The sequence below is a fragment of the Hemiscyllium ocellatum genome, chromosome 21, assembly GCF_020745735.1.
Source record: "Hemiscyllium ocellatum isolate sHemOce1 chromosome 21, sHemOce1.pat.X.cur, whole genome shotgun sequence".
Lineage (NCBI taxonomy): Eukaryota > Metazoa > Chordata > Chondrichthyes > Orectolobiformes > Hemiscylliidae > Hemiscyllium > Hemiscyllium ocellatum.
The window spans coordinates 50,797,782-50,818,130 of NC_083421.1; the positions used below are offsets into that span (position 1 = coordinate 50,797,782).

General features: G+C 40.9%; 1 protein-coding gene and 1 long non-coding RNA gene across 2 annotated transcripts in view; one reads left to right on the forward strand and one right to left on the reverse strand.

Moving 5' to 3' along the window:
- The window catches only part of si:dkeyp-72a4.1 (uncharacterized protein LOC100148058 homolog), a 255,329-nt gene that overhangs the window by 70,814 nt on the left and 164,166 nt on the right, over nt 1-20,349 (reverse strand). The window lies entirely within an intron of this gene.
- Nucleotides 1-20,349, forward strand: part of LOC132825870 (uncharacterized) — a 67,967-nt gene that overhangs the window by 45,804 nt on the left and 1,814 nt on the right. The window contains exon 4 of the long non-coding RNA XR_009645822.1: nt 9,200-9,288. This is a non-coding gene — a long non-coding RNA (uncharacterized LOC132825870). The remainder of the gene's footprint in view (nt 1-9,199; nt 9,289-20,349) is intronic.

The following is a 20,349-nucleotide window of genomic DNA, read 5'->3' on the forward strand; positions in this document are numbered from 1 at the left end:
TACCTACAGGAGGCAGTTGCATCATAATGTTGATATCATATCTGAAGCAGAAATAAGCTCTAATGATATTTTTGTGCAATCACCAACACTGAAGTAAATGCCAAAATATCGTACAGAAAATGATAGGCAAACACATCAGGTCTGGTAGCATCTGTGGAGATAAAAAAGAAGTTAATATTTCAAGTCTAATGTGACTCTTCTTCAGAAGCTATTCTGAAGAGTTATATTGGATTCAAAATGATAACAATGTTTCTCTCTCCACAGATACTGCCAGACCTACAGAATTTCCCCAGCATTTCAGTGTTTGTAACTGTCAAGAAAACCTCTTTCCACCTCTCTGAGATTATCTCACTTTGTCCACCTCTGCTGAAATGCTCATTCATGCTTGGTCCAGCAGCTTCACACATTCTACCATTCATAAATTTGAAGTCATCCAAAACTTTGCGACTTGAATCTTCACTTTGATCCAGTCCTGTTCATCTCCTACCCATGCTCACTGATCTGCACTGGCTCCTGATCAAGCAATTTAAAATTCTCGTTCCTGTTTCCAATACCTCCATGGCCTTATTCCTCCCCCATTTCTGTGATCCGTTCCAATTTCACTACCTGTCAAGATATTGATGCTCCTTTAATTCTAGCTTCTGAAGCCCTCTTGATTTAATTGCTCTATCCTCAGTGTTATTTTCAGTTGTTTAGGCAAGATGATTAACAGTACAGTTGTGTTACAATAATGGTACACTTTTTTTGTAATAATTTTACAGTTGGATCAAGGTCAACTACTTGCCTTGATTTGTTACATATAAATTATACGTTCCTTCCCCCGCAATGGACTTAGTGATAAATGAAAAATTATAGTTAACTTGAGTTAAATATGTGGTTGCTTTCTGTAAGTGTTTCCCCATTTCTAATGTTAGCTTCATTTGAAACTTACTTTTGAAATTATGAAATTCGCTGACAATAGCTTTTTAACGTCAGGTGCTTTTCTTTAGAAGCATGGTCCAATTTACAAATGCATGTGAATTAAGTAGCGAGTCAGCAATAGATTAGAATATTGACATAATTGAAAAAAATCTTGATGGGTACTGGTGCTTAGGATATTGGTTACCTATTACTTGGTTCCTAGCTACATCACCTGATTCAGTGAAAAGTGACAGCTAAAAACTCGTCATAAATTTTTGAGACTGAAGTATAGCAGTGTTTTTAAATAGCACTCCTTATATACTGAATGGAAATTGATGTGGCATTCATACCTCAGAGCACATTTCAATATAGCAGTTTAGTTCAGATTATCACAGAACTTGGCCACAGAATGTAACATCATCTGTTATTGTTCACAACCACTTGAAAATGAATGGCAGCTTGTTATGAATATGGTGACATACAGCCAAATCAAATCAGCCTTCCTACCTCTATATCCTGACCACAGTAACATTTAAACCTTCAAAGATCCTCCAAGTTGACCCCAATGGTACCTAACCAGAATTTTTAAATATCAAATCCCAGAATCTGTGAATAATCAGTTCTCAATTCCAGCTTGTAGCATAAACAAAGTCTTAGCAATTTATTAATAATATAACAATTTTACTTGAGCAATATTTCAACTCAATTCAGGAGCCAGATCAATTTAATTTTTACTCATGATGCAAGTTTGAACTATACTGTTATTATTTAGGAACTTGGATTCAAAATGCAAGAAAAATAGATTTTCATTTTAATAGCAAGAAATCCTGTAATTGTCCTGTTTTACAAAATCCTTTATTTTCAGTCCCATTCATACAAAAGGCAAGCAAACAGTTAAGAAAAGAAAATGAGAGAACTGGCCAGATTACTTAATTGTCTTCACAATGCATTGTCCCATAGGCATACTTGATGGTTTCTTAGTTAATTTTCTGAAGGCGTCGATTGGGGTGGTCTTTACAGTTCAGTTAGATGAAGGCAGGAATACTTATAACTTAGTATTCTATTCTCTGAACCACCAAGAGCTCAGGAGGCTGCAGATAAGGAGCTTTGAAAAATTGACGATTCATCACCAACAGTCAGATATCTTTTTCACAGAAAACACACAGCAAAACTCAACTCAAACTCAGACCATTTCCTGATTGATCAACTCCTCCACGTGGTCCCAATTATCATTTAACTTCTGTTAACTCCTTATGCATAAGGTCTTTTGAGGTTTGCTAGAACCTATTCCCAGGTACTGACCTCAGTAACAGACAACCTTCTGCTATCAGTTTAAACATAATGCTCTTCCCCACGATGAAGCATCTGCAGAGACTTATGATCAGGAACCAACCTGTACTTAACTTTGAGGAATAGCCTCATGAATAAATAAAAGTTTGGTCAAATTTCTTTTTAACACAAATTGTTACCCACAGTTCAAAAGTGTTCTTTGGATCATAGTTCCCACTTTACAACTCCAAAAACTCCAAACCAAAATTGATTAAAGAATAAAATAAAATAAATGGAAAACCAGCAGGGTTCTAACGAGCTCAAATTCATTGCACAGAGTTGTGCAATCATTTGAGAAAGGTGATCTTCAGAGAAGGACCAAGAAATCAATTAGCTGCCACATCCTAACACTACAGTAAATGCAACTGGTGAAAACACCACCGAGGGACAAATCATTTGCAACTAGACAATATCACAGTCACAGAGAGGCCTTTTGTGACTTTAATTAAATGTGTTTCAGTGCTGCAGGAGCTGCTAAAATCAGATTGGAAAGATTCAGGTGCAGAGTTGAGAATCTGTTTGCTTGCTTTATAGAAGAATGAGAGGCTAAAAAAAGTTCATTAATTTTAAAACACAAAACAGTCTGCAGAAGTTTATGTTTTCTGGAAGTGCTGGCAGTGGTCTTGTAAAAGAGTACCTCTGTGTCATAATATGTAGTGCTGCTATCATGAATGCTTGGCAATTTCAACTCAACTGAGGAGCTAGGTCAATTTAATTTTTACTCATGGTGGAAGTTTGAACTATATTGTTATTATTTAGGAAACTGGATTCAAAGTGGAAGAAAAATAGATTTTCATTTTCAGTTCGATGAAGGCAACTTTCTCTAAACTGTCAAAGTAATTTTGAACAGTGCATTGCAGACAGTTTTTTTTACCAGAAAACATGTGACTTAATTACCTAACTGGGAAGTTAATTGATGAAGTGTTAAAGTTGAACTTTTAATCACATACACAAAGTCAGACAGCCATGGGCAACTAGCAAATAGAGTTCAGAAGAAGAGAAGTCAGAAGGGCAGTATTCTAGTTTGTATAAGTCTCCACACAGTTTACTTTGTAGGAATCTCCAGGCTGTAAGATACTTTTATCCAGACCTTCAAAGGCTGGAAAGAAGTCTTCAAATCATCACAATTGGGAAAAAAAAAGTCTCCTTAGACAGCTGAAGCAGTTTAAATAGTGCACAAAAGTAATTTTAATTTAAAAATTGAAAAATTAAGACAGCAGTGATAATTCACTGGGATTAGTTAACTGCAAAGAATGGGAAAAGGATTAAATCTTTATTTTTGCCATTTATGTATTATAAACTTGTCTCCTACATAGCTTTTCTTTTGTTTGCATAGGAAATTTGTGTTCTTATTTTGAAAGAACATTGGCAGATCCTATGAGTATGCTCAGTGACTGACCACCATGGTAGCCAAAATTAAAAATTAAACTTCATTCTGAAAGCTGATTTGGTTCGTATTACCATTAACTGGGGATTATGCCACTGAAAAATATATAAATGTAGAACATATCAGAAATACTCAGCGGATCAGATGTATCTGAAGGGTCATCAACCTGAAGAGTGGACTATTTTTCTAGCCACAGATATTGCCTGACCTGCTAAATCTTGAAAACAACTTCTGTTTTATTCAAATTTCAAGGATCTGCACTGTTTGCTTTCATAGGATACAACATGCATTGTATATCCGGCTCTTTTAATAGTTAACAATATTGCTTAACATTTAAAACCAAAGTCGTAGATTAATAACTTGTTATTTTGTCACCAAAGAGAAGGATAACCACATTAAAGGGAATAAAACCAATAAGTTTGAACGAAGTGGAAAAATGGTCACGTTATTACAAACAAATTACAAATTTTACATCAACTGATTTTAGACAACTGTCTTAAATAAATCAGAGCAAAAACTCATCCATAGCAAGGAATACTGGAGATTAATCTAAATTTTTTTTCAAAATCATATCATTGATTGCCTTGAATACTTGAACAACAAGCTGAGAATTATCTAATGGTTTCTTTCTATTATTAATTTGAAAGCAATGAAAAATATTGATCTTAATTTGGTAGCTAGAAGTAAGTCTGTCAATCAGCAGAAACCCTAATCATTCTCTCTTCAATGTCATTCTATTCAGAAATTGTAGAGGCAACCAGTTAAAACTGCTCTGTAATTTTTGGAAGTCTGCCACATATACTTTTACAATAAGAGTTTATTGTATGAATCTTAAATCAATTAGTTCAGCTTTTCATACAATAGGATTCTACAGTCAAACTTGGTGAGCTTTTAAGATGAAAATATTTGTGAAAAACATAATAAATGCCTTAAGATTATATGGTTCTGGTCCTGTTTTATAGATGCAACATTCAGTCCATTGAGTCTGCTCCACCATTTGATCATTTCTGATATCTTTCTCAACCCCACTGGTCTGTTTTCTCCCTTAACCTGCTTACCAGTCAAGAACTTATCTCTAATACACCCAATGCCTTCCCCTACACAGACCTTTGCAGCAATGGTTTCCACGGATTAACACAGTCTAGGTGAAAAAAATGGTTCCTCATCTCAGTTCTAAAGGGTCATCCCTTCAGTCTGAGGTTGTGCACTTGGGTCCTTAGCTCTCCTGCAGGTAGAAACATCTTCATGTCCACTCTATCCAGGCCTTTCAGTACTCTGTAAATTTTAATCAGATGCCCCTCATCCTTCAAAACTCCAGATACAGACCCAGAGTTCTCAACTGTTCCTTATATGACAAGATCTTCATTCTGAGGATCATTCTTCTAAACCTCCTCTGGGCCCTCTCTAATGCCAGCACATCCTTCCTTGGATACAGGGCTCAAAACTGCTCACAATATTCCAAAAATAGTCTGATCAGAGCCTCAACAGTATCTTGTATTTGAGCCCTCTTGTAATTGATGCTAAAATTGCATTTGCCTTCCTAACTGCCACTGAACCCACATGTTAACCTTAAGAGAATCTTGAACTAGGACTCCCTTTCTGCTTCAGATTTCAGAAGTCTACACCTCTATTCTTCCTACTGAAGTACATAACCTCACACCTTCCCACATTGTATTCTATCCGCCACTTCTTTCCCACTCTCCCTAGTCTGTCTTAGTCCTTTCCTAGCTTCCCAACTCCTCAATACTACCTGTTTGCAGGGCTTTAGGCCTTGTGAAGGAAAATGGGATTAGAAAGTCATGGGGTGTCTTTGGGATGGCATAGACAAGATGGCTGAAAGGATCTCTTCCATCTGTATCATTTCCATGGTTCTATGGTCCCTCTGCCTATCTTTGTGTCATCTGCAAACTTAGCAATAATGCACACAATTCCTTCGTTCAAATCATTAACATTTAATGTGAATAGTTGTGGTCCCAACACAGACCCATGTGGAACTCCACTAGTCACCAGCTGCCACCCTGAAAAATCTCTTTATTCCTACTCTCTGCCTTCTGCCAATCCTATACCAATGCGAGTAACCTGTCCCAAGACCACCGACTCTTATCTTAACCAGTAACCTCCTGTGCAACACCTTGTCAAAGGCCTTCTGGAAATCCAAATAAATCAAATCCACTGGCTCTCCTTTGTCTAACTTGCTTGTTACCTCCTCAAAGATAATGAGGAGTTTCTGCCTCTACCAGCTTTACAGGCAGTGATTTCTAGATTTCTACCACCCTCTGAGTGAAAAGATATTTCCTCATATCCTATCGAAACCTGCTGCCCCATATCTTTAGAGTGGCACAGTGGCTAGCACTAATGCCTCACAGACCAAGGACCTGGGTTCGATTTCAGCCTTGGGCGATTGCCTATGTGGAGTTTGCATGTTCTCCCAGTGTCTGTGTGCATTCCTCCAAGTGCTCCAGTTGCCTCCCACATTCCAAAGATGTGCAGCTTAGGTGAATTGGCCATGCTAAATTGCCCATAGTGTTCTGGTATGTATAAGTTAGGTGCATTAGTCATTGGAAATGTAGACAATAGGGTAGGGGAATGGGTCTGGGTTGGATATTCTTTGGAGGGTGGGTGTGGACTTACTGAGCCTAATGGCCTGTTTCCACACTGTAGGGATTCAATGATTAATTTGATGTGTCCTAGCCATTGATCCCTCAACCGAGAGGAACAGGTTCCTTCCTATCCACGTTGTCTGTGCCCCTCAATTTTATACATCTCAATCACACCCTCCTCTCCCCTTAGTCTGTCCAATCTCTACTTCATTATTAAAACTCTCCAATCCAGGCAACATCTGGATTAGCTTCCTCTGCACCTATCATTGATATCCTATAATTTGGATTCCAGAACTGCATGTAATACTCTAGCTGCAGCTTAACCAACGTTTATATAGTTTCAGCATAGCCTCCTTGCTCTTTAAAATCTTTGCCATTGGCAAATAAAGGCAAATACTCCATTTGCATTCTTAACCACTCCATTCACTTCTCCTGATTTTTTTTAGGGATGAGTGACATGTACACCAAGGTCCCTCTAATCTTTGGTGCTTCCAAGGATATTAAAGGGTGTTGAAGAAAGGGGGTTTGGTCAAGGAGTTGAGCAGTCTACTCTGGTTCCTATGTTCCTAACGGAGATGAAAAAATTCTCATCATGCCAAGGTCTCTTCTTAAGATTTTATCATGGTTTTCAGGGGCTCCTTTTTCATTTTCACTTACTATTCTTTTGCTGACACATTTAAAACTGCTCTCCACTTTGCAGCATCCTTGCCCCTCCAACCACCCCCCCCCCAAACCCCCTCCATCCCTCCGACATGATCTTTGCCCCCATTCCCTTTTACAGCTTTCTTGGCCTAATCTTCTTGCAGCCACTATCTCCTCTCTTCTATAAGTCTCCTTCTCATTTCTCCTTTTCAGCTTTCTTCCTTTCCTCTTTTTTCAAGTTCCTTGACCAGCATCTCCCAAACTAGAAATGGCCCTAGTTCAACATTTCTCCTTTCCCCTGCAATGTCAATGATTCTAGCAAGAGGCTCAGACTGGTATTGCCTGCTTCTCCACCAACAGAAACTGCCACAGCTTGCTCAGTGAACTTTCTCAGTGCTCCTCCAATCACAGGTTGTGTTTCTCTCTCATGCTTAATGCTGATAGTTTGAGCTCCAGAAAGAAACAGCACTTGACTGGAGCAGCAGCTCCTCACATAATCTGTCACTTTAGTGTCAGAGGATAACCTTTCTCCAATTGGTCATTGATGTGACTGAATTTTCCTGGACGTTTGAGAACTAGAAATTTAACCCAAAGCATTTGATTTCAAGCTTAAGGAAAAGCACCTAATGCTTAGAAAGGGAAACTTTGACTTTCACTTCATTATGTTAAATGGAACAGTCCTGTGAAGTCCTTAGAATAAGATGGCTGTACACATCAATATTCATGAGAAGGGAAGAACCAGGTCTCCTTGGAATCAAAATTTAGTGCTGATTCCAGACCAGAAATGGGACAAAACTCTAAAAGAGTTTAGTTAAAGCTGAGCATATTTATATACAAATATATATTAGCTCCAGGAGCTATTACACGGAGCTATCTGCAGTTTCAGTCTGAAAGGCAAAGTCACAAGTGTCTAATACTGAGGTAGTAGATGCATAGATTCTGGAATGAGTATTGTTCCAGTGGTGCTTTGAGTACTGTACCAGACATGTGTTTGGGTATTGTACAAAAAACATTTTGTTTCTTTTCGCTTTATGGAGGAGTGTTTTGGGATTAATAGGATTATACTTTTACTATATGGTTAAAAACCTTTGATCTGTATTGTAAGTAGTTGGTTTCATTTGATCCAGTTTATCTTCATTTCTTTTGTTTATGTTTTATTGGCAAAGCAAAACTGCAACATTGCATACTTCTGTTTCAGCAAATTTTCAACTTTGTTGAAAACTGAAACAACTCAAAAATATTACCTTTCAAGCCTGTTTCCCATTTGAGATCTGACCGCTTTGATAATAAAATTTGCTAGGATCATAACAACATTTATGCTTATTTTGTTATTTGAACACAATCTTTTGAAGAACTTAAAAAACACAGCTACCACTGAATCTTAAGAAAATATCCTAAGAATTCTAGAGCTGCTTAAAGCTTTGTACAAATGTTTGTTAGATTTGTGTCTAATCTCAGCAATCAAAGAGCTGGACTACATTCTCTTTCAATCTTTTCAAAGAAAAACAGATTAAGTTCTGGGAATCAATTTATCACAAAAATCATGAATATAACTTGTCTAAAACTAGGTCATTAAATTGCTAAACTGCTGCAGAACTATATGGAATGTTGCACTTTAAATAATATAGAAAATTCCATAATTGTCCTAACTAAAAGCTCTCAAAGTTTTTGAACTTCAAATCAAATCTCTTCAGATTATACCAAACCCATAGTTATCATCTTACACAATCATACACACAGAAACAGATCCTTTGGTCCAACCAGTCCATGCTGAACATAATCTCAAACTAAACTAGTCCCACCTGCCTGCTCCTGGCCCAAATCCCTACAAACCTGTCCTATAGCTTCAATTGGTTGGATATTTTCAACATCACATTGGAAACTATATTTTTTTCACCTGTGTTAACATCCATGCTTTCCCAGTACACATGCAATCCACATTATTCTTATATGAATGGTTTACTGTACAAGTGGTTAAGTATGTAGCACAACAAACAAACAGCAATGTTTTCCTCTGGGTGTAAAGTTTAACAAAAACATTATGTGCAAAGCTAACAGAAAGCAGTAATGAAATTTTCTTCTGTTATGACCACAACTCAAAATTTATCTTCTGCTAAACTTATTTCCTGTTCAGTTTTAGCAAACAATTGCACGGAGTTTAGTCTAACCTTTACTAATTTCAGCAAAGTAACAATGAAATACTTCCTTTATTTCATTTTAAGAATTATACTTTTGCCTCATCTCAATACATCTCTTCTGAGTTATATTGTATTATGCTTTGTAGACTTCCTCCCACATCTCCATTAGTATCCATTTTCTCATAACTATTTTCTCATTTCAGGACCTTCGGAAATCTTGGGGCCAGATTTTCACTCCTGAGGCAGGTCATGCAAGTTGGAAAAATTCCCTTTTTTCAGAAACAGATCTGAGGTAACCATCAACACTTAAGTGCTGAGGCAGGCTGCTTAAATAGCTCACCTCAATTCTCTAGAACATAGTATTTAGTGAAACTACTGAGACAAAGACCTTTAGCTCTCATCCTCCGTCATATTTTCTCCCATTCTTCATGTCCACATCCCAACTCTGCCCCCATATACCTCATGCCAACTCAACCTTTCCTTACACTCTACATGCCAACTCACCCAAAGTCCATAATAGGGAGACCTCAGGAGCCACTTTGAGTTAAGATTCACTGAGCCCAAAAATCCATTACAGCCATGACCAATCAAAATTCCACCAGGAAACATATTGAAAAAAAATTAAATCCACTCATACTTAATCTGTCAAAGAACAAACACATTTATATTCATAATCCTACACCATATAGCTAATCTGTTAATAACTTCTTCCAATTGTCAATCGAGCTGTGAATCTAGGACCCCTGTTGAGATAATGATAGGTTATGGAAAGTACCAAAATTTTAATTATGACATAATGTTAGGGCAATGTCAACAAACAGCTATTATAACTGCTTTCACAGATTTTTGTCAATTCTTACTGAGTCAGGCAGTCTAATTATTTAAATTTGTGAACAGCTGGGGATTTTCCAATTTCCTACTTGATAATTCTACAAACATGTTTCCTTCACAAGCAGTGCGGTCTTCTCGATTTGTATCTGCAGATCAAGTCCCTTCTGGCAGTGAGAATTACGTTTGGTTTCACCAAATTCAAAGTAGCCCTGCAGAGTTCAGGTTTTCCTTTTTGTGAGGGTTACACATATTGCAGTTTCCTCTACTTGTGAAAATGGAATCTGTTGGAAATAAGGATAGGACCTGCATATTTTGGTCCCAACTGCTATTCTTAAATGTCCATGGAGTTTCCCCAATTACAAAAGGTGGCCCCACAATGTTCACCTCCACAAGTACAGCTCTGCCTCCCAAACCTCACTTGACTTCTTCTCCATCTCCAATTGTCTGACATTTGTTCAACATGTGCACTATATAAGCAGAAATGTTCTCCAATAATGAGAGTCACAAGCTGTTATCATCAGTCCCCAAATATTCCAGTATCTTGCCACGAACTCCATCTCTCTCCTTGATAATCCGACAGTTCACAATGTTGGTATTGGCCTGAGGTGAGACTATTGTTCCAACACAAATCCACATTATTAAAACCTCATTTATCCATCTCCACTTATGTCATGACCAAAATCATGCAGCCATCATCCATGAATCCCTTACCTCTAAACTTGATTATGCACACCTCGCTTGTGTCTTACATTCTACCTTCAGCAAGCTTGTGATCATTAAGTCCATGTTTTCCATTACTTAACAAGCACCAGGCCTTGCTCACCCATCTCTTTCACTGATTTATATTGGTTCCTAATTTAGCAACAGATCGGTTTTAAAATTCTCATTTCTTTTTTAGATTTCTCAGTGGAAATAATTAATTTCAGAAAAAAGCTAAATGATTTAATTTCAGATTAACTCCAAAACAGGTTTCACATGAAATAAACCTAATAGAAATTTGAAAGTTTGAAGCAAGACAGGGTTCCCCTTCCATCAACATTGACTCCAAAACCAACCTGATCAGTTCCAACAAACTGATTTGGCACAAATGGCAGAACACGGATTGTAGAGTGAATGTAGTTCAAATCAGTATAAATATTTCAATAGCCTGGAATTCCAAAATAGGTGGAGAATACCAATTGCATTTAAAAAGGTACATTCAGAAACTGACATTATATTTTCAAATTATCAACATGTATCAAAGATGAAAGGTCTGTTGAATACCCTGACGAGCAAAGGATAAGGAATGGAATCAAGAGCAATTACTTTTCATCAGTTAAAATCTGTGTCATTTCATAAAATCAAGAAAATTTGCAGGAAGGAGATAAAATAGTTTAACACAAATATTATGTAGCACCTTGATATGCAGAAACAGAAACAATTTTTCTAAAATTGTCCAAATTGATACAAATTATTTGCATGCTAAATATATTGAAAAGGTTAAATGTTTACATAAGTCAGAGTCACAGAGGTACAGCACGGAAGCAGGCTGCTCAATCCAACTCATCCATGCCAACCAGATATCCTAACCAATCTAGTCCCATTTGCCAGCACTTGGTCCATACCCTCTAAACCCTTCCTATTCATATACACATTCAGATGCCTTTTAATATGTTGTAATTTCACCAGCCTACACCACTTCCTCTGCCAGCTCATTCCATACACGCACTACCCACTGCGTGAAGTTGCTCCTGAGGTCCCTTTCCCCTCTAGTTTCCCTTTTACCCTAAACCTATGCCCTCTAGTTCTGGACTCCCCTACCCTAGGGAAAAGACCTTGTCTATTTACCCTATCACTCATGGTTTTATAAACCTCTAAGGTCATCCCTCAGCCTTTGACGCTCCAGCAAAAACAGCCCCAGCTTATTCAGCCTTTCTCTATAGCTCCAATCCTCCAACCCTGGCAACATACTTTTCTGAACCCTTTCAAGTTTCACAACATCTTTCCAATAGGAGGGAAGACCAGAAATGCACACAATAGTCCAAAAGTGTCCTGACCAATGTCCTGTACAGTCGCAACATGACCTCCCAACTCCTACACTCAGTACTCTGACCAATAAAGGAAAGCATACCAAACGCCACCTTTGCTATCCTATCTCCCAGAGATTCCACTTTCAAGGAACTATGAACTTGCACTCCAGGATCTCTTTGTACAGCAACACTCCCCAGAATCTTTTAAACTAAAAATAGCCATGAAGATAAAGATAAACACTTTTTTTTATTAGTTGGTTAACTCATCAATTGTTAGTTCCTGCAGAATACTGAATTCAATGTTCAGCTCAATGAATTTCAGAATTAGTAGATAAGACAGTACAATCATTGTGTTTCTGGCAATATGCTGGGCATTAAAATAATACTCAAAACTGCAATATCTAAAACTAATAACTAGCAAAGTTCCAATTGCTGTTTAGACTGACGAGTACTTGATAGACATTACATTAAAATTTTCACACAACTTTATTGATATTTCGAAGTGCTACACAGCTATTGATTTTTTGGTTCAGCAAATACAATCAATACATCCTATTTGCAGACAACAAGCTTCCTAGAAACAATGAGATGATTTGTATACCTCCTGCCCAAAATCCACAAACCTGACTGCCCCGGCAGACCCACTGCCTCAGCCTGCTCCTGCCCCACCGAACTCATCTCTGCATACCTCGACATGGTCCTATCCCCCTTAGTCCAAGAACTCCCCACCTACATTCGGGACACTGCCCACACCGTCACCTCCTCCATGATTTTCGCTTCCCCGGTCCCCAACGCCTTATCTTCATCATGGACATTCAGTCCCTGCACACCTCCATCCCCCATCACGAAGGACTCAAAGCCCTCCGCTTCTTCCTTTCCCGCTGTACCAACCAGTACCCTTCCACTGACACCCTCCTTCGACTGACTGAACTGGTCCTCACCCTGAACAACTTCTCCTTCCAATCCTCCCACTTCCTCCAAACCAAAGGAGTAGCCATAGGCACCCGCGTGGGCCCCAGCTATGCCTGTCTCTTCGTAGGATATGTGGAACAGTCCATCTTCCGCAGCTACACTGGCACCACTCACCACCTTTTCCTCCGCTACATCGATGACTGTATCGGCGCTGCCTCGTGCTCCCACGAGGAGGTTGAACAGTTCATCCACTTTAACAACACCTTCCACCCCGACCTCAAATTCACCTGGACCGTGTCAGACTCCTCCCTCCCTTTCCTATACCTTTCCATTTCTATCTCGGGCGACCAAATCAACACGGACGTTTACTATAAACCGACTGACTCCCACAGCTACCAAGACTACACCTCCTCCCACCCTGCCCCCTGTAAAAACGCCATCCCATATTCTCAATTCCTTCATCTCCGCCACATCTGCTCCCAGGAGGACCAGTTCCAATACCGTACAACCCAGATGGCCTCCTTCTTCAAAGGGGGGCAATTTCCCCCCAGACATGATCGATAATGCCCTCCACCGCATCTCCTCCACTTCCCACTCCTCCGCCCTTGAGCCCCGCCCCTCCAACCGCCACCAGGACAGAACCCCACTGGTTCTCACCTACCACCCCACCAACCTCCATATACAGCGTATCATCCACCGTCATTTCCGACACCTCCAAACGGACCCCACCACCAGGGATATATTTCCCTCCCCTCCCCTATCCGAAAAGACCACTCCCTCCGTGACTCCCTCGTCAGGTCCACACCCCCCACCAGCCCAACCTCCACTCCTGGCACCTTTCTCCGCAACCGCAAGAAATGCAAAACTTGCACCCACACCTCCTCCCTTACTTCCCTCCAAGGCCCCAAAGGATCCTTCCATATCCGCCACAAATTCACCTGCACCTCGACACACATCATTTGTTGCATCCGCTGAACCCGATGTGGCCTCCTCTATATTGGGGAGACAGGCCGCCTACTTGCGGAACATTTCAGAGAACACCTCTGGGACACCCGGACCAACCAACCCAACCACCCTGTGGCTTAACACTTCAACTCCCCCTCCCACTCCACCAAGGACATGCAGGTCCTTGGACTCCTCCATCGCCAGATCATAACAACACGACGGTTGGAGGAAGAGCGCCTCATCTTCCGCCTAGGAACCCTCCAACTACAAGGGATGAACTCAGATTTCTCCAGTTTCTCATTTCCCTCCCCCCACCTTGTCTCAGTCAAATCCCTCAAACTCAGCACCGCCTTCCTAACCTGCAATCTTCTTCCTGACCTCTCCGCCCCCAGCCCACTCTGGCCTATCACCCTCAGCTTGACCTCCTTCCACCTATCGCATCTCCAACGCCGCTCCACCAAGTCCCTCCTCCCTACCTTTTATCTTAGCCTGTTGGACACATTTTCCTCATTCCTGAAGAAGGGCTTATGCCCAAAATGTCGATTCTCCTGTTCCTTGGATGCTGCCTGACCTGCTGCGGATTTCCAGCAACACATTTTCAGCTCTGATCTCCAGCATCTGCAGTCCTCACTTTCTCCTCGATAATTTGTATTGAGGCAAGTTTTCACTGATAGTTAAAATAACAAATACTGGTCAAAGCAACAGATGTATACCAGGCTTTTCTCCAAATAATGCCTTGGGCTCTTTTATATTAACCTAAATAGCCCTCATCCAAAATGCGATATCTCAGATAATGCACTTTCCCTCAGCAGGAACTGCAATAATACCAATGTTCCCAAACTAACAAGCTAACTAGCTTGTTCATTTATCAAAACGAATTCATCCTCTCAATTGATAATGAAGCCAAACTGGAAATTTCACATATTTAAAATATTCTTATCTATAAACTTAAATCATAAGGATAATACAGAATGTCAAAGCACCTACCAGCGACTCGAAGATCATTCAATTGGTCCCATTCCGCCTCTCTTTCCCCATATCTCTGAAATTGTTTTTTCTCAAGTACTCATCCAATTCCCTTTTGAAAACTTCTATTAAACCTGCATCCATCATGCTACCTCAGGCACTGCAATCCAATCCAAACCATTTACTGCATAAAAACAATTTTCCCATGACACCTTAAATCAACACTTCAACCTTTGGAAACATATTCTCTTTATTACCTCCACCTTAGTACTTCATTATTTTAATGATCTTTATTAAATTACTTATTGAATTCTCTGCTCTAAAGATCCCAATTTCTCAGTACCCACTTATCTGTAATCCCTCATTCCTGGAACTATTGTAGTAGATTGTGAGTTTGTACCTTCTCCTAATGTCTGCTTGCGTTTCCTCTGGATGCTCTGGTTTCTTCCTACAGTCCAGAGATGTGCAGGTTAGGGATTCCACGACTACACCATTAAGTAACAAGCAACATGCTTATTACAGAAATGGCAAGGAATTTTATGAGCAGTACGGCGACTCAGTGGTTAGCACTGCTGCCTCACAGCGCCAGAGACTTGGGTTTGATTCCACCTTCAGGCAACTGTCTGTGTGGAGTTTGCATGTTCTCCCTGTGTCTGTGGGTTTCCTCCGTGTGCTCTGGTTTCCTCCCACAGTCCAAAAATGTGCAGGTTTGGTGAATTGACCATGCTAAGTTACCAATAGTGTTCAGTGATGTGTAGGCTAGATGCATTCGTCATGGGAATTGTAGAGTAATAGGATAAGGGAATGGGTCTGGGTGGGATACTCTAAGGGGGATCAGTGTGGACTTGTTGAGCCAAATGGTCTGTTTCCACACTGTAGGGATTTTATGATGTTGGATATAGAGTCATAGAGATGTACAGCACAGAAACAGACCCTTCAGTCCAACTCGTCTATGCCTAAAATCTGATTGAAGATTTGTAGCTCGGGTATCCATTGTTGTGGTTCTGCTCGCCGAGCTGGAAGTTTTTGCTGCAAACGTTTCGTTCCCTGGCTAGGGAACATCATCAGTGCTGTTGGAGCCTCGTGTGAAGCGCTGCTTTGATGTTTCTTCCGGTATTTATATTGGTTTGTTCTTGCCGCTTCCGGGTGTCAGTTTCAGCTGCAGTGATTTGTATGTGGGGTCCAGGTCGATGTGTCTGTTGGTGGATGTTCTTGCCGTTTCCGGGTGTCAGTTTCAGCTGTAGTGGTTTGTATATGGTGTCCAGGTCAATGTGTCTGTTGATGGAGTTTGGGGATGAATGCCATGCTTCTAGGAATTCTCTGGCTGTTCTCTGTCTGGCTTGTCCTATGATAGTGGTGTTTTCCCAGTCAAATTCATGTTGCTGGTTGTCTGAGTGTATGGCTACTAGAGATAGCTGGTCGTGTCGTTTTGTGGCTAGCTGTTCATGGATGCGGATTGTTAGCTGTCTTCCTGCTTGTCCTATATAGTGTTTTGTGCAGTCCTTGCATGGTATTTTGTAAACTACGTTAGTTTGGCTCATGCTGGGTATTGGGTCCTTTGTTCTAGTGAGTTGTTGTCTGAGCGTGGATGTTGGCTTGTGTGCTGTTATGAGTCCTAAGGGTCGCAGTAGTCTGGCTGTCAGTTCTGAGACGCTCCTGACGTATGGTAGAGTGGCTAGTCCTTTTGGTTGTGGCATGTCCTCGTTCCTCGGTCTATCTCTTAGGCATCTGGTGATAAAGTTGCGTGGGTATCCGTTTTTGGCGAATACCTTGTATAGATATTCCTCTTCCTCTTTTCGCAGTTCTGGTATACTGCAGTGTGTTGTGACCCTTTTGAATAGTGTCCTGATGCAGCTTCGTTTGTGTGTGTTGGGGTGGTTACTTTAATAGTTTAAGACTTGGTCTGTGTGTGTTGGTTTCCTGTGTACCCTTGTGGTGAATTCTCCGTTGGGTGTTCTCTCTACTAACATGTCTAGGAATGGGAGTTGGCTATCCTTTTCTTCTTCTCGTGTGAATCGGATTCCTGTGAGTGTGGCGTTGATGATTCGGTGTGTTTTTTCTATATCTGTGTTTTTGATGATTACAAAGGTGTCATCAACATATCTGATCCAGAGTTTAGGTTGGATTTGTGGTATGGCTGTATGTTCTAACCTTTGCATAACTGCCTCTGCTATGAGTTCCGAGACTGGTGATCCCATGGGTGTTCCGTTGATTTGTTCGTATATCTGATTGTTGAATGTAAAGTGTGTGGTGAGGCACAGGTCCAGTAGTTTAAGTATGCCGTCCTTGTTGATAGATTCGGCCTCCTGTGTTCTGTTATGTATGTCCAGTAGGTTGGCTATTGTTTCTCTGGCTAGGGTTTTGTCAATTGAAGTGAACAGTGCCGTCACGTCGAATGATACCATGGTTTCTTCTTTGTCTATGTGTGTATTCCTGATGACGTCCAAGAATTCCTGTGTTGATTGTATGGAGTGTTTGGATCCGCTGACTAGGTGTTTCAGTTTTTGTTGTAGTTCTTTGGCCAGTTTGTATGCTGGTGTCCCTGGTAGTGATACTATGGGTCTGAGTGGGATGTCTGGTTTGTGTACTTTGGGTAGTCCATAGAATCTGGGGGTGTTGTTGCTTTCAGGTTTCATTCTTTGCTGGTCCGCTTTGGTTATCTGTCCGTTTTTTTGTAGATTCCTTAGTGTGTTGTTTATTCTATTGGTGAGTTGTGGTGTGGGGTCGGAATCCTTCATTTGGTAGGTGTTGGTGTCTGCGAGTAGTTGTTGTGCTTTACTGATGTAGTCTGATTTATCTAGGATGACCGTCATTCTGCCTTTATCTGCCGGTAGTATGATTATGTTTTTGTCATTTTTCAGTGCTTCCCTCTCCTTGGTGTTGAGGTTATGTGTTTGTCGTTTTCTTATCATCATGGGTACTACCGTTTGTCTCACTGTTTGTTGTGTCTCTTCTGTCAGTCCATTGTTCTTGAGTGTGCTTTCTAGTGCTGCTAGGAAGTCTGCTGTGTTGGCATCCCTGTGGTTGTATTTGAGTCCCTTGGCCAGTATAGTTCTTTCCATGTCTGTGAGCTGTCTGTGGGAGAGGTTTTTAATCCAGTTGTGTGTTGTAGTGTCCTCCTTTTTGTGTGTTAGTTTGTCCATTTTTTCTCTTAGTGCTGTTTTTTTGCGGAGTGTTGTCCTGTTCTGTCCTATAGTGATAGCCTGTTCTATGGTCCGGCATACTACCGGCAGATAAAGGCAGAATGACGGTCATCCTAGATAAATCAGACTACATCAGTAAAGCACAACAACTACTCGCAGACACCAACACCTACCAAATGAAGGATTCCGACCCCACACCACAACTCACCAATAGAATAAACAACACACTAAGGAATCTACAAAAAAACGGACAGATAACCAAAGCGGACCAGCAAAGAATGAAACCTGAAAGCAACAACACCCCCAGATTCTATGGACTACCCAAAGTACACAAACCAGACATCCCACTCAGACCCATAGTATCACTACCAGGGACACCAGCATACAAACTGGCCAAAGAACTACAACAAAAACTGAAACACCTAGTCAGCGGATCCAAACACTCCATACAATCAACACAGGAATTCTTGGACGTCATCAGGAATACACACATAGACAAAGAAGAAACCATGGTATCATTCGACGTGACGGCACTGTTCACTTCAATTGACAAAACCCTAGCCAGAGAAACAATAGCCAACCTACTGGACATACATAACAGAACACAGGAGGCCGAATCTATCAACAAGGACGGCATACTTAAACTACTGGACCTGTGCCTCACCACACACTTTACATTCAACAATCAGATATACGAACAAATCAACGGAACACCCATGGGATCACCAATCTCGGAACTCATAGCAGAGGCAGTTATGCAAAGGTTAGAACATACAGCCATACCACAAATCCAACCCAAACTCTGGATCAGATATGTTGATGACACCTTTGTAATCATCAAAAACACAGATATAGAAAAAACACACCGAATCATCAACGCCACACTCACAGGAATCCGATTCACACGAGAAGAAGAAAAGGATAGCCAACTCCCATTCCTAGACATGTTAGTAGAGAGAACACCCAACGGAGAATTCACCACAAGGGTACACAGGAAACCAACACACACAGACCAAGTCTTAAACTATGAAAGTAACCACCCCAACACACACAAACGAAGCTACATCAGGACACTATTCAAAAGGGTCACAACACACTGCAGTATACCAGAACTGCGAAAAGAGGAAGAGGAACATCTATACAAGGTATTCGCCAAAAACGGATACCCACGCAACTTTATCACCAGATGCCTAAGAGATAGACCGAGGAGCGAGGACATGCCACAACCAAAAGGACTAGCCACTCTACCATACGTCAGGAGCGTCTCAGAACTGACAGCCAGACTACTGCGATCCTTAGGACTCATAACAGCACACAAGCCAACATCCACGCTCAGACAACAACTCACTAGAACAAAGGACCCAATACCCAGCATGAGCCAAACTAACGTAGTTTACAAAATACCATGCAAGGACTGCACAAAACACTATATAGGACAAGCAGGAAGACAGCTAACAATCCGCATCCATGAACATCAGCTAGCCACAAAATGACACGACCAGCTATCTCTAGTAGCCATACACTCAGACAACCAGCAACATGAATTTGACTGGGAAAACACCACTATCATAGGACAAGCCAGACAGAGAACAGCCAGAGAATTCCTAGAAGCATGGCATTCATCCCCAAACTCCATCAACAGACACATTGACCTGGACACCATATACAAACCACTACAGCTGAAACTGACACCCGGAAACGGCAAGAACATCCATCAACAGACACATCGACCTGGACCCCACATACAAATCACTGCAGCTGAAACTGACACCCGGAAGCGGCAAGAACAAACCAATATAAATACCGGAAGAAACATCAAAGCAGCGCTTCACACGAGGCTCCAACAGCACTGATGATGTTCCCTAGCCAGGGAACGAAACGTTTGCAGCAAAAACTTCCAGCTTGTCTATGCCGACCAGATATCTCAACCCAATCTAGTCTCACCTGTCAGCACCCAGCCCATAGCCCTCCAAACCCTTTCTATTCATATACCATCCAGATGCCTTTTAAATGTTGTAATTATACTAGCCTCCACCACTTCCTCTGACAGCTCACTCCATACCTTTGCGTGAAAAGGTTGCCCCATAGGTCTCTTTTATATCTTTCCCCTCTCACCCTAAACCTATGCCCTCTAGTTCTGGACTCCCCCACCCCAGGGAAAAGACTTTGTCTGTTTATCCTATCCATGCTCTCATGATTTTAGAAACCTCTATAATTTCATCTCTCAGCCTCTGACACTCCAGGGAAAACAGCCCCAGCCTATTCAACCTCTCCCTATAGCTCAAATCCTCCAACCCTGGCAATATCCTTGTAAATCGTTTCTGAATCCTTTCAAGTTTCACAACATCTTTCTGATAGGAAGGAGACCAGAATTGCACACATTATTCCAAAAGTAGCCTAATCAATGTCCTGTACAGCTGCAACATGATCTCCCAAATCCTGCACTCAATACTCTGACCAATAAAGGAACGCGTACCAAATGCCTTCTTCACTATCATATATTTACCTGTGACTGTACTTTCAAGGAGCTATAAACCTGCACTCCAA